Source organism: Orcinus orca, chromosome 17 (genome assembly GCF_937001465.1).
Source record: "Orcinus orca chromosome 17, mOrcOrc1.1, whole genome shotgun sequence".
Classification (NCBI taxonomy): Eukaryota; Metazoa; Chordata; class Mammalia; order Artiodactyla; family Delphinidae; genus Orcinus; species Orcinus orca.
In genome coordinates this window covers 70,616,645-70,634,549 of record NC_064575.1, presented here as the reverse complement: position 1 = coordinate 70,634,549, position 17,905 = coordinate 70,616,645, and positions in this window count along the sequence as shown.

The window sequence follows — 17,905 nt, the reverse complement described above, 5'->3', positions numbered from 1 at the left end:
GGGAACAGCATGTGCTCACGCCTTGGTTATGACTTCCTCCTCCCCGTGATGTTCTCATTTCTCCAACCCTGTTCTGCTGTGGCCTCCCAAGTCTGCTTGGCAGTTACACGCAGTGGGTACATCTAGGAGCTGCTGATAGAAAAAAAAGTTTCTAAAAGCTGCTGATTTAGACAAGGAAGAAACTTGTCCACATTTGACAAAATTCACTATTTTGAAATTTAATGTAAAAAAATAGAGGGTTTTTTTCAGAATTGAAATAGAAGAAAAGTGTCATGACAAATTAAGTTCAAGTTAATTAAGTCATTAACTAATAAATTAATTCCTTCATTCATTTATTTAAGGAATTTTTATTGCACCAACTCCATGTATAGAGTTAGAGGGAACTCCTTATCTTAACAGTTGCAATATCTTTGTAAGACAATCCCTGACCCAAAGTGCAAGTTTGTGTAATACCTGGTGACTTATAATCAATTATTCTAAAGGGCTATTTCAGTTCTATTTCAACACACAAAGTCACTATCAAAACTGAGAAATAAAGGTGTAAGTGAGAGTTTAACATTCTCTCTAGTATTGTAAGACTATCCTTATGTTGTTCAGTTTAACATATGTGTAGTGTGTGGCTGAACTAAAAAAAATTCACATTTTACTATTAAATATCAACATAGTCCACTGTTATGTTTAGCAGAAGAGAAAAATTTTTACTGATAACTCAGGGCAATGGTTTTCAAATTCTGTTTGCTGCCTAAATATTCCACCCCCCCACCAACACACACACACACACACACACACACAAAGGATGTTAAATACCAAATCATGTTAAATACCAATATTTATCAACTGAATTATATTAAATACCAGTATTTATAAATTGATTGTTTAAATATTTATAAGTTGAACTGCATTAAATACCAGTATTTGTAAGCTGATTGTGGGAACTAAAGCCAGACCTACTTCTTATCATCTTCTAATCTACTCAACATAGTACATCTGTTACCTACGTGAACCCTAGGATTCTACACATAATCCACACCACAGGTCCCTAAGTTCTTCTAAGCAGTTTTATATCTGTGAATCTACAAACTATAATAATGACTATCAAATTATACCAACTGCAGCATTACCTTAAAACATATTTAAAAGAAAGGAGGGATGGCATAAATATCAGTGATGATAATATTAACCAAAATTTATTGTTTGTTTTTGGCTGGCATTGCATTAAGTACTTTATTACATCATTATCATATTTATTCTTCATAATGACCTCCTTATAATGTAGGTACCATTTTTACCTCTATTTTACATTTAAGTAAGCCTGGGGTTAGAGATTTTACATAACTTTCCCAAGGAAACACACAGTGTCAAAGATAAAATTTGAATCTATCTGATTTTATATAACTTCTTGCCAGTAATTTTATATCACATGTTGTAACAACTTCTTCATCCAATGAGTCTCTTTGTTAGACTCCTAAATTTCCATAGTAGGATGTCAGCATTCCCAGATATATTTGGTTAAATGTAAAAATCCACTGTAATTCAGAGCTAAAAACATTACTGTAATATCATGCTGTGATAGGGAATATGAATTCCAGCTGTTACTGACCTTGTTTGCAAAGCAGAAATAGAGACACAGACATAGAGAACAAATGTATGGATACCAAGGAGGAAAGTGGTGGGGTGGGAGAAACTGGGAGATTGGGATTGACACATATACACTATTGATACTGTGTATAAAATAGACAACTGAGGGGAACATACTGTATAGCACAGAGAACTCTACTTAATGCACTGTGGTGTCCTAAATGGGAGGGAAATACAAAAGGGACCTGATATATGTATATGTATGGCTGATTCATTTTGCTGTGCAGTAGAAGCTAACATATTGTAAAGCAATTATACTCCAATAAAAATTAATTTAAAAAAGGAAAAGCCAAAATAAAAGATTTGAGGTTTATGGAAGATCATCTGAAGACCATGCAGTCTATTTACTCTCTCAGAATTTCTACCATTTAACTATGTATCAAACAAGAGTAGGAGAATTTTTAGGTTGTGATAAACAAAAATTTTCACCTGAACACTTTGGAGAAAATGCGTCACTAATTAAAATCGTACCTACAGAGAGACATTTTGGTTGAATTTTGTGTTTGTTTAGTTACACTATAAATATATTGAGTTTGAGGCTATGGTATGATAGACATGTGAAAATTTCCAATATTTCTTGAAGCAATATATTTGAAATGAAAGAAAGAAGGTCAGAGCTGTGAGTAAGGATTTGGTAGTTAGCTAAAGGGAGATGACAGTTGAAGTTATCAGGACAGAACTTTCAGGACAAAAGAAAAAGAAAAAAAGAAGCTAAAAACTACATGTCCAAAACTCCTTTGCCGAGGATGATGTGAGATACAGATCTCCTTCCTGCTACAATTTCTGTTAACAAGGAATAGTATGAAATGTGGCTGTTTAGAAACAGTTGACTCTTCAGATTCAATTTTCTGGTAGCTTGAGCCTAGCTTCAAGAGTACGAATGGCATTCGTAATAGTGTAAGTAGCGGCGCAGAACAGCATCCTGACCTCTGAGTCCTATCAGTGATGATGTGCTCTTGGACCCAGTAGTACAGTGGTGCCCTTTCTGGCTTCCAGTCCTCCAATCAAATGATTTTGTAAGCAACTGATTCCCAGTATTCGTACCATACTGCTTGAAATATGTAGAGTGGTTTGGACTGGACTCTGACAGACACAACGGTCAACAGGACCATGTTTTGCAAACGTGAATCAAAAATAGCAAAGATTGAAAAATATCCATTGCTTTTAAAAATTAAGAGTTACCTAAATGTTATTGAGGAAACAGCTTTGGTAGAATGGTGAGGATGAATATAATAATTATGGTGGTGGTGATGATGATGATGATATTAACACTTATTGAGTGCTTATTGTGTGACAAGCACTCTTCTAATTGATCATCTATTTTAATTCAATTAATCCCACAATTACTCTTTGAGGAATGTGTATTATACCCCTGTTTACAGATGCACAAACTGAAGCATCGAGATTTTATATATATACATATGCACCTATATGAGAAAATAATGTAAAAAAGAGTGGATATATGTATATGCATAACTGATTCACTTTGCTGTACAGCAGAAACTAACACAACATTGTAGATCAACTATACTCCAATAAAAATTTGAAAAATAAAATATTTTTCTTATAAATATCAAAGGAAAAAAAAGATTTTATATTCAGGGCCCAATATCACACAACTATAAAGAACTGATGGTATAATTGGAAATCGTGCAATCTGACATACAGATGTGTGCTTCTAATCACTATCCTATTCTGCCTCGAAGTATAAGAGTACAGAGTTTAAAGGAACGAAAAAATTATAAAAAGCCAAAGACCAGGCACAAGAGTTTGTGTATAATGGTAGTCAGCATGTAAAATGTAATAAGAATCACAGGAAAATGGAAAAATGTTGAGCCAGATTTAGAAAGACAGAGTGTAAGTAGTGGACCGTAAATCTCTGTAGTGGGGATCAAAAGAAGCAAGTATGAGTGTACTTGGTGAGTCTGAAATGAATTCAATATGATGAAGCAGAAAGACTTTACCACCTATATGACCCTGGGTGAGTGAATAAATTCTATGAGTCAGTTGAGAGTCTTCCGTGGGCACTGGACATCCCTGCCAGTCCTTGCTGAGCATCCCAAACTGCAGGGCCTAACTGTACTCTGACCTTGAAATGTTTCTTTCCTTTAGCTTATTATGTAGGCTATTCTAAGAAGTAGGTGAAGGCAATTGCAGTACTGTACTAATACTCCTATCATCTATAAAATGGGTATAATAATTCTGCCTCATAGTATTATAATAATGATGCAATGACTAACATTTTGATAGGCTCTTAAGAAACACTAGTTCCAACTTTCCCAGCTAATTGTAGTAGAGGTGTGTCTTCAATTAAGTTCCAACATGACCATCTGGGAAAGTTCAGGTATTTTCTTGTATCTCAAAGAATATTGGCAGTAGAACGCTGAGCCCTGGGATACTGAGCAGAGGAAGGAAAGATAATTTTGAAAAACACAGTTTTCAAAAAGAAATGCTTTTGCAAAGGTAGAGAATCCCAGTGACTCATTTTATAATTGTTCACACATTACATCGTTGTTGGATACTAGGTACACAGGGCTTTAGGGATCTTAGCCTTAAAGTGCTTTCTGAGAATAGATCATTTAGCATTTATCCCTGATGAACGATATGTCACCCTTAATTTACAGGTATAATCAAGTGAGAGTTTAGAATTCATATCCAGGGTCTAATAAAGAAGTTTATCTGGTTAAGGCATAATTTCCCTTTGAGCTTCCAGTGCAGTTTTCTGACCATTGGGAAGGAAAGACAGAATAACAACAGTTCTAGGGAATGAGAACGTGAGTGAGAAAAATCACTGAGGATTCACAAAGGACAAAGAAGCTGGGCAAGGACAATCATAAGTTAACAAACACCACATTGAAACCTTTGCCTACATGATTGCAAACCTTTTTTTTTTTTTTCTAATCACTGACTTCAGTTAGGATTACCCAAGCTTTTATATAGTGTCTTTAATCATGTTAGGTTTTATAAGAATACAATTTACTTCAACAAGATTGCCTAAATCTATAGTTTCTATAAAACATTGACTCTCTCACTCCTGACTCCCCTCCCCCCACTTATTTACTTTAATTTCAGAGTTTAAAACGTATATGATTCCCAGGTGGTTTGTATATTTATCTAAATTGAAAGCTGCAACCTGAAATTATTTTTCCTTCCACTTAAAGGCTCAATGAGTCATGTTCTACTTCTGTTATTGTTAAAATATCTCAAAATATATACGTCATCCTCTGTCCTCAAAGATGAGTCTGCCTGTGGCAATCAATAAGAAAAAAATGTGTCATGTAATTATTTTTCAAAAAATGGTAATGAATTTCTGTAGGTCTCTTCACACTTTCTCATCCTGAGATTTGCACTCAATAGAACGTTCTAGGCAAGCTAAGGAGACTGTCCTATTTTTAAAAGATAATTTTTTTAGCACCATTATAAAAATGTAACCTAGTTGTTAATTTGAGGATACTAAGATGAAATTGATCCATGTAGCCAACAAAGATTTATACAATTCCCATATTCACAGTCTATTCAAGGTATTGATTTTAAAATTAATTCTACAATCTTGTTCTCAAAAAATTGTCAGATAGTATAGGAGATAAGCATCAAAACAGATAATTGTAGGGAATTCCCTGGCAGTCCAGGGGTTAGGACTCGACGCTTTCACTTCTGGGGCCCAGTTTTGATCCCTGACCAGGGAACTAAGATCCTGTAAGCCAAAAAAAATCAACAACAGCAACAAAAAAACCCCAAAAACAAATAAACAAAAACAGATAATTATATTGCTGTGTTCTAAGAGTAGTGATAGAGAGATAACAGATCATTATAAAGGTATTAAGAATAGAAACAAATGTATATAACCCAGAGTTAAGAACAGCATTACTGGGACTTCCCTGGTTGTCCAGTGGTTAAGACCCCATGCTTCCACTGCAGGAGGCATGGGTTTGATCCCTGGTCAGGGAACTAAGATCCCACATGCCCTGCAGCGTGGCCAAAAAAAAATGAATAGAGTTACTAAGAAAGGTTTTACTAACGTCGATAATCCATGAGTTGAGCTGTAATAAATGAAAAGGAATTAGCTGAAAGGAAGGGTCTCTTCCAAGCAGAGATGCGTAAGCATCTATGTCAGAAACACTCACATAGATGTGAAGGTGGGAGTAGACACAGGGCACTTTACGAGCAGTAGAATGATATTCAAGTGAGTTATAAACATGGAGAGGTAGGCAGAGGCTATATCTTGGAGAATTCCATATGCTACCTTAAGGAGTTTAACTCATATGTGGCAAATGACGAGAAATCATCATGGGGTTCTGAGAAAAAGCGGCACATTTCAACTTGCATTTTAGTTTGAATGCAGTCAGTCGTAGAGGAGCAAACTAATGGCAAGGAAAACTTCAGTGGATGAGGTCGAAGCTAATCCATAAAATAAATAATGACAACATTCAATCCTTAATATTAGTGTACATACCACATAGAACACAAGTCTAATAGTGGCTCGCCCTTAATTAAGATACAATTTAAGAAAGTATTTTGCTATGGAAAAAAATTACAATTAAATTTGGGCAACCACTGAATAGCTAAGCTTCTGTCGGTCTGAGGTGATAATACCTACATCAATTCATTTATGAGGATAAAAGAAGTCAAAGTATCGACAGCACCTCTTCAGTAGTCATTGGGCTGGAGAGTTGGAAGATAAGGCAGAGTCAAGAGGGTCAGTGTTTTAAGAGTGTAAATTTTGCTTATACCTCACAAATATCATAAAATACAGAAATAAAAACATGATTATTACAGTAAGTCTCAGGGCCACACCATTTCAAGGAGAGCAGCCCATCTGCAAGAATTTCACATATTAGCTGTCCATGTAAAATTGTACATATTGGACTCCTGTGTAAAAGTAAGTGGATGTTTATGTCTATGGTAAAGTCGATGTGGACACAGGGAGAAATGAGCATGAAGCTTCGAGGTAATTCATTATACTCACAGGCCCCAAAGAGGGGGTCACTTGACGCCGTGCAGGGCCACCGGGGAAGTGCCAGGGTTTGGTTAGGTGGCAGGAGACAGGAGCAAGGGGCAAAGTCTAGACTAGAGCCTTTATTGGGGATTTCACAGGAAAGGCAAGGAAAGGTAAGGGATATATTTTAGGATTGGCTAGTTTGAATAATTCCAGCAGGCTTTGGGCTAAAGGGGTGATTGATCTCTGGTTGCCTGATACCTGGGACAGAAGGCAAAGTGATATTGGCTCAGTGTGTGAGAGCTAGATAAGGAGCTGGCGGGGAGGGGTGGGGGGCGGGGGGCGGAGCTGTAGACTCAGGATTGGTTGGTTTGCCTATGAGAGAAGTGTTCTCAGTTGAGCCCATTGCTAAAAAGGGGCTTGCTCTGGGAGCAGCAGTCTTTCCCTGGCCAGCAAGCTTTTTATAACATCATAAAATACAGAAAATAAAAATCATGATAAATGCAGTAAATCTCAGGACCACACATGTCAAGGAGTTCAGCCTATATGTTAGACTTTCACACATTGGAATTTTATGTAAAATTTTGCACATTGGACTTCCATGTGAAATTTTGTTGAATAAGGATTTATGTGTGAAAGCAAAGAAGGAAGAAAGGAGGGGAGGGAACAAGGAAAAAAAGAAGGAGGGACGGAAGGAAGGAAGGGAGGAAAGGAGGGAGGGAAATAAACCAAAACTCCAAAACCTCCTCATTAAATTTTTCTTCAATAATTTTCATTAAAAAATATTGATTTTGTTAAATTTGCCTTAGTTATTCTCATCCTCCTTCCTCACCACCCTCACCCCCGGGGACATCTGACAATGTCTGGAAACATTTTTGATTGTCCCAGTTTGAGGGATGTTACTAGCATCTAGTGGGTAGTGGCCAGGGATACTGCTAAATGTCCTATTTTACACAGGATAGCCTCTCACAAACAAAAGCTTCTCAGTCAAAATGTCAATGGTGCCAAGACTGAGAAACCCTGATCTACATTAATATCATTTTAGAAAGGGATGCCATTTTGTAAAACAGCTATTTGTCCTCCCATACTGCAACTGAGAAACTAAGGCCAAAGTAATGGATTGTAAAATATACTAGAAAAGGATTTGCTTAAAAATACACTTAGTGAAAATAAATTTTTCTTAGTTAAAAATTATTTTACACAATTTTAAAAATCAGTTCCACATGATTTCTAATTTTCTAATCAGATCAACCACATGTTTAGCTGCTTCTCTTGCCTTTATTTAAAAGGAGAAATAATTTAAAATTAAAGAAAAAGAGAAACCCCCAAAGTTTGCATTCTCTGTGAAACTGTATACTTCTGAGAACCCAGCCCACCAACAGTGCCCCTAACAGCTTCCCCCATTATAAATGAACTTCAGGGTCATAAAGAGAGAGGTGGGCAGAGGAAGAATTAAGAAGTTGACAGTTTTATTGTTTATTATGGGTTGAAACAAGACAATGGAAAGGTTATCACCTTACAACATTGTTTTGACTCTGCTATCATGGGAAACAATATTTTAAGGCTAAAAAATAAGTGGGAAAGTTGTAAACAGCAAAAAAAATTTCAGGCCATTATTCCAGAAATATAGCCACTTTTGACATTTATTGAGTTAGACGTAAAATATGAAAAGTGGCCTGAAGGAAACAAAGATGCCGCTTTTGAGAAAAACTCCAATAAAAATGGATTCAGATAAGGAATGTGATATTCTGAATAAATTGTGTACAAATTGAAAAAAAAAACCATTGTGTGAAAATCTAAATAAATATACTTCTTGGGTGGCTTGGCTGTGTAAACGTAATGACAAGACATTAAATAATTTCTAGTCATAAAAATGTGTTCAAAATATGGTTAAATGCTGTATTTTGTAAATTCATGAAACGAAGTACCATCTTACACATTTTTTTCCTAAGTAATCTAGAAGGTTCAGGTTGGTTTTCCACCTTGTTCCTCTTTAATTTTTTATTATATTACTTTGCTCAAATTCTCTATATATCCTGGCAAATAGTGAGCACTGGGGGAACTATCAGTTAGTTGAATTGAATTGACTCGTACTATACTGTTGTCTTCTGGTTACTTTTAACTTCCTTGAATAACCCACAAGCTTCTCATTTTTTTTCTACTCCCATAGGTTCAACTATCATCTATATGCTAATGATTCTTAAAATTGCATTTGTCTCTAGCCCAAGTCACTATTTTTAACTTCTTCTTATCCACCCAACACCTCCTCCTCTATTTCATCTTGGTGAATGCCTTCCAAACTCCTAAGACAGAAATTTATAAGTTGTCTGTCATTGTGCCTGGTTTTTTGAAAGATGCACTGAAACTTTTCACATAAAGAAGATGAAAGGATGATTCTAGGCTCTTGAGAACATGGGATATGTGTTAATATGTTCAAAATTGGCCAAGGGAACAAGTAAGACAGAGGCTGTCTAGTGTATGTGCCATTTAAGTTATGATAACTTGCAGAAGCTGCTTCTACTGTGTGTCGAGGAAAATAATCAGACATGAACAAGGGAAGGAATGAGAGATCATGTCAATTTCAGTAGCTCTTTCTATCCCACTACCTTGCAAAGAACATGGTATATAGTAGACACTTGTTAAAATTTCTTTGAATACATGACTAAGCTGGAACTCAGAAGCGTTAATCTCTTTGGCAAACTTTTTTCTGGAAAAGACCGTATAGTAAATATTATATTTTAGGCTTTGTGGGACATATGGTCTGTGTCACAGCTATTTAACTTTGCCTTTGTAGGGCAAAAGCAGCCATAAAATACCACTGCCTCCCATAGAATCATTCAGAATAGAACTTTTATAAACTCCTACTGTCATAACTTTCCACTTTGCAGTATTAATGTCTGCATACTCTGCTTTCTCCTGTTTTATAGTCAGTAAGCTGTCCGTACCCCTAGTTAAGGCTAACCCCTTCCTCTCAGTTTACTCAACAATGCCACTCTATTAATTACCCTCTCTTCTTTATATCATCAATGTTTCAATCTCCTGAATTAATCCTATCAGCACACACACTGTTATTTCTCTCATTTTGGTACAGAGGAACTTCTTTTGATTTCACTTTCCCCTCTCCTGGTATCATGCCAACCTTCTGATCTCCTTAAAGCAAAGTTCCTTGAAAGAATTTTCTGGACTGGCTGTCTCCAGTTCCTCACCTCCTATTTTCTCCTAAATCTACCACTCCAAACAGAATTTTGCCTTTATTACTTCATCACAAAATGTGACCCTTGTCAGTGTCACCAATGGCTTCCACACTGCTAAACTTAATGGTCAATTCTCACTCCTCAACGTATTTGACCTACCAAAATCATTGAACACAGTTGACTACTTCCTCCTCCCTGAAATACTCCTTTCATGGTGTCTAAGACATTGCAGTATCCTTGTTTTCCTCCTACAGCATTAGCCCCTCATTCTCAGTCTCTTGTGCTTTTCCCTTCTGTTAAAATGTTTAACAGCTGCGTGCTCCAAGACATTTCCTTACACTACTTACATTCTCTCTCTTCATCCACCTTCTTGATGATCTCATCAAATTGTATGTCTTCAAGTAATTATTTATTTACTGATAGCTTCCAAATGTATATTTCCCCCCCAGGACCTCTCTCTTATATTTAAGATTTATATACTCAATATCTTTTTTTTTTTTTTTTTTTTTTTTTTTTTTACTGTATACTCAATATCTTGATCCAAGATATTTATCGTATATTTGATTTGTGCTCATTTGTGGAGATTTTCTCCTTGTCTGTGGTTAGTTTCTTCATTCTTTTAACTGTGTCTTTTGAAGAGCAGACACTTTCAATTTTAATGAATTCCCAATTTATCTGTGTTTTTTTACGGACCGTATTTTTGAGGTTATATCTATAAAATCTTTACTTAACCTAAGGTCATAACGAATTTCTCCTGTTTCCTTCTAGATATTTTGTTATTTTGAGTTTTAAAATTAGTACTGTAGTTTATTTTGAGTTAATTGTTGTATATGTTGCAAGGTATAAATAAGTTACTGTTTTTGCATAGTTAACTAGTCATTCAGCAACATTTGTTGAAAAGACTACCTTATTTCTTAATGAAGTCTTTGAACTTTTTTGCGGAATCAGCTGTTCAAATGTTCAAGCCTATTTCTATACTCCCTTTTCTGTTTCATTAGTTTGTTTATGCCACAGAATCTCGAGTTCTCTATTCAGCTGTCACCCCACTGGTACTCTGCTCTACATATTCTAGCACTTTGTTCTTCCTAGACTTAGCACCGTCTCCCCAACTCAGGAAGTGCTCTGGGTTCTGACTGGGTTCTTGGTCCCTGCACTGAAGCTTGGAGAGTCTCTCAAGGCAATAACATGGGGCAATCATTGTGCACATCTTATTTGGTTCTTATCTCTCAGGGATCACCATCCTTTGTTTGTTGATTTCAAACATCTTCAACATTTTTGTTTCTTATATTTGTTTAGAACATTCGCTTGTTTCAGGTAACAGAGTAATACATTGCTTGTTATTCCATCGTGGCCAGAAGCCAAATTTATCATTCCTGAGCCCCATTTTCCTATACAATCAGAGGCAATGAATAAAAATAACTTAAAAAATCATTCCAAACTGTATTAAAAAAAGAAAGGTAAAGTGTTAATTACTTAATGGAGTCATACACTTAGGAATATCACATAAGGCTATAGAGAATCAGAAGATTAATGGGACAAATTAAAGAATTTTTTTTTATAAAACCTTAACTTCTGTATAACATAATAACTTAGGGCATTGTCTTTTTGCCACATGGGATGTTGGAAGAGAACACATTATTTAGGCTGTAAAAAGTTCAAGCTGATGAGTTTTCAAAGCTTTAACAATTAAATTATCTTGGCAGTTGATCAGTCTGTTGGTTGTTATGAAATACATTGTGCAACTGTCCCTTAATCCTTGGGTAGTGACATGCTGGTACATCTCACTCTCACTTGGGAACTTGGATGGGCACCATGATGTTCCTTTGGTTACAGGATTATTATTGAGTTCTATTTCTCTCCCATAGAGTGGGAACTATGTTATTACATTGGAGAAGAAGTCAGCCAAGGTAGAGGAAAGTTGAGTACTCAAATGACCTGTGTTCCAAGTGACTGAGAGCCCCTCGAAAGAGCTTCTGAACAAGTGCAAAAACAGTCTCTCATTCAGCTATCATCTTAGCACATGTACAGGACCACAGATTCCTAATTGATTTAATAACTATCCTAAGTTCAACAATTTTCAATGCCTATATCCAACCTATATGTTTGGATTAGAAACTTGGACATAAAGTGATTAGGAATTATTTGCTCAAAGTGTGCTAAAGGAAAAAATGTAACTTTTCCCATTTAACTCCAGGAACAAATGCTAATTCTCTCTGCCTGTGCTTTTTCCACTCACCAAATCTCAGTCGTAATAATAACTATTAAAACAACAACAAAAAATTGTCTGTTTTGTCCCAAGCATTATGCTAAGTGCTAAGAAAATAGGCAAAAATAAGATATTTTTAAGAACTTTTAAGCATTTTAAGAACTTACAGTATGGTTTAGAATACCTAAAATTAGAATATACACTTTATTCAGTTACTTCCCTCCTGCCTGAATCAGTCAAGAGCAAGTATAAACAAATCATGAGGAATTGTATAGCTTTAATTTTCTTATAACTTTTATGCAAGCCCATCTCAAATATTTTTCAGGTGGGAGGAGATTGGTTTGGGTATAAATAATTAAATCTGGTTGAATTCCCAAGAATCTAGTGAGAATAGCATGACATGATGGAACAAAACCTGAACTGAGATTAGAAGGCATTGCTTTTATTCTAGATGAAGCCACTCACTAGGTAAGCGAGTTTAAGGAAGTCTCTTAGTCTCAGAGCCTCATTTCCTACAATTGTACATTGGGGATTGAAGACATTAATGACGTATATTTCAAACAAAACTGGAAGCACAAAATAATGTATGTAAAGGTTTTTATAAAATTTTAGTGTTTGAAAAATTAAAGGACTATGTAAAATGTGACCTAGATGTAAAGATAGACAGATCAGTGAACAGAATAGAGTTCAGAAATAGAACCAAGAGTCATATAAAGAGAAGGAGAAAACAAGCCACAGACTGGGCCAAAATATTTAAGAAGGATGTAATGATATTGGACTTGTATCCAGTCTATATAAAGAACTTTCAAAATCCATGGATAAGAAATCAAACAAAACAATAAAAAGGCAAAAATTTAAGCAGATATTTCACCAAAGAAGATTTATGTAGTTGGCAAGTAAGCCCATGAAATGATGCTTAATATCATTAGTCATTAACAAAAGGTAAGTCAAAACCACAATGATATTCTACATGCATATTAAAATAATTAAAATTAAAAACACTGATGATACCAAGTGTTGGAGATGATATGGAGGAACTGGAACTCAAATGAACTGCAAGTGGGAAAGCAAAATGGTGCAACAACTTTGGAAAACAGTTGTCAGTTTTTTACAAAATTAAATGTATACTAGGCATATGATTCAGACACTGGGCTCTTAGATAGTCACCTGATAAAGAAAAAGAGGTGTCCATACAGAGACTTAAATACTTTTATGTCATAGCAGCTTTATTCATAGTTGTTAAACATTGGAGTCATCCAAACATCCATCCAAATGTGAAAGAACAAACTGTGGTATTCATACAATAGAATACTATTCAGCAGTTAAAAGGAATTAATTCCTGATACATGGTATAACCTGGACCAATTTCAAAAGAATTATTCAGATTCTTTTAGGTTCCTGGACCCAATTCCAATGTCTGTTTTGGAGGCAGTGAATGGGGGGACTCCCACTCATCACCAAGCAGTTTTTGGACACCAGTGGGGTGTCTGAGAATTCAACTCAATTCTGGCACTATCAACCCAGAGCTATCATCAGATTTCACAGGTTGACGGCTCAGTCCTACAAGACTTCCTACACACCCCTCCTGCAACTTCAGATTCCAGTTGCAAACCCAGGCTGTTACCTGTGCTTCCTCTGACCAACTGGCTATAAATCACATAACCTTCTCCCGGGTTTGACTAATTTGCTAGAGAGGTTCACATAACTCAGAAAAACATTTTACCTACTAGATTACCAGTTTATTAAAAAGGATATAACTCAGAAACAGCCAGATGGAAGAGATGCATATGGTAAGGTATGGGGATAGGGCACAGAGCTTCCATGCCCTCCCCAGGTGCACCACTCTCATGCACCTCCACAAATTCACCAACCTGGAAGCTTTCTGAACCCTGTCCTTTTGGGCTGTTATGGAGGCTTCATTACAGAGGTACAATTGATTAAATCCTTGGGCATTGATGATTGATTCAACCTCCAGACCCTCTCCGCTCCCAGAAGGTTGGTGGGGGTGGGGGGATGGGACTATATTATTCCATTTACACAAAATTCTAGGAAATTTAAAGTAATATAGAATGACAGAAAGTAGATCAATTGTTGCTTGGGAAGAGGGGAGAGGGAACAGCAAGAGGGATTATATCTATCAGCAAGAGGTAATGGATTTTGTCATTTCCTTTTTTTTAACATTTTTATTGGAGTATAATTGCTTTACAATGGTGTGTTAGTTTCTGCTTTATAACAAAGAGAATCAGCTATACATATACATATATCACCATATGTCCTCCCTCTTTTGTCTCCCTCCCACCCTCCCTATCCCACCCTTCTAGGTAGTCACAAAGCACTGAGCTAATATCCCTGTGCTATGTGGTTGCTTCCCACTAGCTATCTATTTTACATTTGGTAGTGTATATATGTCCATGCCACTCTCTCACTTCATCCTAGCTTACCCTTCGCCCTCCCCGTGTCCTAAGTCCATTCTCTACGTCTGCATCTTTATTCCTGTCCTGGCCCTAGGTTCTTCAGAATCAACTGTTTTTCTTTTTTTTTAGATTCCACATATATGTGTTAGCATATGGTATTTCTTTTTCTATTTCTGATGTACTTCACTCTGTATGACAGATTCTAGGTCCATCCACCTCATTACAAATAACTCAGTTTCGTTTCTCTTTATGGCTGAGTAATATTCCATTGTATATTTGTGCCACATCTTCTTTATCCATTCATCTGTCGATGGACACAGGTTGCTTCCGTATCCTGGCTATTGTAAATAGAGCTGCAATGAACATGGTGGTACATGACTCTTTTTGAATTATGGTTCTCTCAGGGTATATACACAGTAGTGGGAATGCTGGGTCAAATGGTGTTTCTATTTTCAGTTTTTTAAGGAACTCCATACTGTTCTCCATAGTGGCTGTATCAATTTACATTCCCACCAACAGTGCAAGAGGGTTCTCTTTTCTCCACACCCTCTCCAGCATTTATTGTTTGTAGATTCTTGGATGATGGCCATGCTGACTCGTGTGAGGTGATACCTCATTATACTTTTGATTTGCATTTCTCTAATGATTAGTGATGTTGAGCATCCTTTCATGTGTTTGTTGGCAATGTGTATATCTTCATTGGAGAAATATCTATTTCGGTCTTCCACCCAGTTTTGGACTGGGGTGTTTATTTTCTTGATACTGAGCTGCATGAGCTGCTTATAAATTTTGGAGATTAATCCCTTGTCAGTTGCTTCATTTGCAAATACTTTCTCCATTCTGAGGGTTGTCTTTTGGTCTTGTTTTATGGTTTCCTTTGCTGTGGAAAAGCTTTTAACTTTCATTAGGTCCTATTTGTTTATTTTTGTTTTTATTTCCATTTCTCTAGGAGGTGGGTCAAAAAGGATCTTGCTGTGATTTATGTCATAGAGTGTTCTGCCTATGTTTTCCTCTAAGACTTTGATAGTGTCTGGCCTTACATTTAGGTCTTTAATCCATTTTGAGTTTATTTTTGTGTATGGTGTTAGGGAGTGTTCTAATTTCATTCTTTTACATGTAGCTGTCCAGTTTTCCCAGCACCACTTATTAAAGAGACTGTCTTTTCTCCATTGTATACTCTTGCCTCCTTTACCAAAAATAAGGTGACTGTATGTGCATGGGTTTATCTCTGGGCTTTCTATCCTGTTCTGTTGATCTATATTTCTGTTTTTGTACCAGTACCATATTGTCTTGATTACTGTAGCTTTGTAGGATAGTCTGAAGTCCGGGAGCCTGATTCCTCCAGCTCTGTTTTTCTTCCTCAAGATTGCTTTGGTTATTGAGGGTCTTTTTTGTTTCCATACAAATTGTGAAATTTTTTGTTCTAGTTCTGTGAAAAATGTCATTGGTAGTTTGATAAGGATGGCACTGAATCTGTCGATTGCTTTGGGTTGTATAGTCATTTTTAAAATTTTGATTCTTCCAGTCCAAGAACATGGTATATCTGTCCATTTGTTTGTATCATCTTTAATTACTTTCACCAGTGTCTTATAGTTTTCTGCATACAGGTCTTTTGTCTCCTTAGGTAGGTTTACTCCTAAGTATTTCATTCTTTTTGTTGCAGTGGTATATGGGAGTGTTTCCTTAATTCCTCTTTCAGATTTTTCATTAGTGTATAGGAATGCAAGAGATTTCTGTGCATTAATTTTGTATCCTGCTACTTTACCAAGTTCATTGATTAGCTCTAGTAGTTTCCTGGTAGCATCTTTAGGACTCTCTATGTATAGTATCAGGTCATCTGCAAACAGTGACAGCTTTACTTCTTCTTTTCTGATTTGAATTCCATTTATTTATTTTTTTCTTCTCTGATTGCTGTGGCTAAAACTTCCAAAACTATTTTGAATAATAATGGTGAAAGTGGGCAAACTTGTCTTGTTCCTGATCTTAGTGGAAATGCTTTCAGTTTTTCACCATTGAAAACGATGTTGGCTGTGGGTTTGTCATATATGGCCTTTATTATGTTGTGGTAAGTTCCCTCTATGCCTACTTTCTTGATGGTTTTTGTCATAAATCGGTATTGAATTTTGTTGAAAGCGTTTTCTGCATCTATTGAGATGATCATATGGTTCTTCTCCTGCAATTTGTTAATATGGTTTATCACACTGATTGCTTTGTGTATATTGAAGAATCCTTGCATTCCTGGGATAAACCCCAGATGATCATGGTGTATGATCCTTTTAATGTGCTGTTGGATTCTGTTTGCTAGTATTTTGTTGAGGATTTTTGCACCTATGTTCATCAGTGATATTGGCCTGTAGTTTTCTTCCTTTGTGACATCTTTGTCTGGTTTTGGTAACAGGGTGATGGTGGCCTTGTAGAATGAGTTTTGTAGTTCTCCTCCCTCTGCTATATTTTGGAAGAGTTTGAGAAGGATAGGTGTTAGCTCTTCTCTAAATATTTGATAGAATTCACCTATGAATCCATCTGGTCCTGGACTTTTGTTTGTTGGAAGATTTTTAATCACAGTTTCAATTTCAATGCTTGTGCTTTGTCTGTTTATGTTTTCTATTTCTTCCAGGTTCAGTCTCAGAAGGTTGTGCTTTTCTAAGAATTTGTCCATGACCCTTTGTATTTCTGCAGTGTCAGTTGTTACTTCTTTTTTCATTTCTAATTCTATTGATTTGAGTCTTCTCCCTTTTTTTCTTGATGAGTCTGACTGATGGTTTATCAATTTTGTTCATCTTCACAGGATCCAACTTTTAGTTTTATTGATCTTTCCTATTGTTTCCTTCACTTCTTTTTTATTTATTTCTGATCTAACATTTATGATTTCTTTCCTTCTGCTAACTTTGGGGTTTTATTGTCCTTCTATCTCTGATTGCTTTAGGTATAAGGTTAGGTTGTTTATATGAAATGTTTCTTGTTTCTTGAGGTAGAATTGTATTGCTATACACGTCCCTCTTAGAACCGCTTTGCTATCTCCCATAGGTTTTGGGTCATCGTTTACTCATTGTCATTTGTTTCTAGGTATTTTTTAGATTTCTCCATTGATTTCTTGAGTGATCTCTTGGTTATGTAGGAGTGTATTGTTTAGCCTCCATGTACTTGTAGTTTTTACAGATTTTTTCCTGTAATTGATATCTAGTCTCATAGTGTTGTGGTTGGAAAAGATACTTGATACAATTTCAATTTTCTTAAATTTACCAAGGCTTGGTTTGTGACCCAAGATATGATCTATCCTGGAGAATGTTACATGAACACTTGAGCAGAAAGTGTATTCTGTTGTTTTTGGATGGAATGTCCTATAAATATCAATTAAATCCATCTTGTTTAATGTATCATTTAAAGCTTATGTTTCCTTATTTATTTTCATTTTGGATGATTGGTCCATTGGTGAAAGTGGGGTGTTAACGTCCTCTACTATGATTGTGTTACTGTCCATTTCCCCTTTTATGGCTGTTAGTGTTTGCCTTATGTA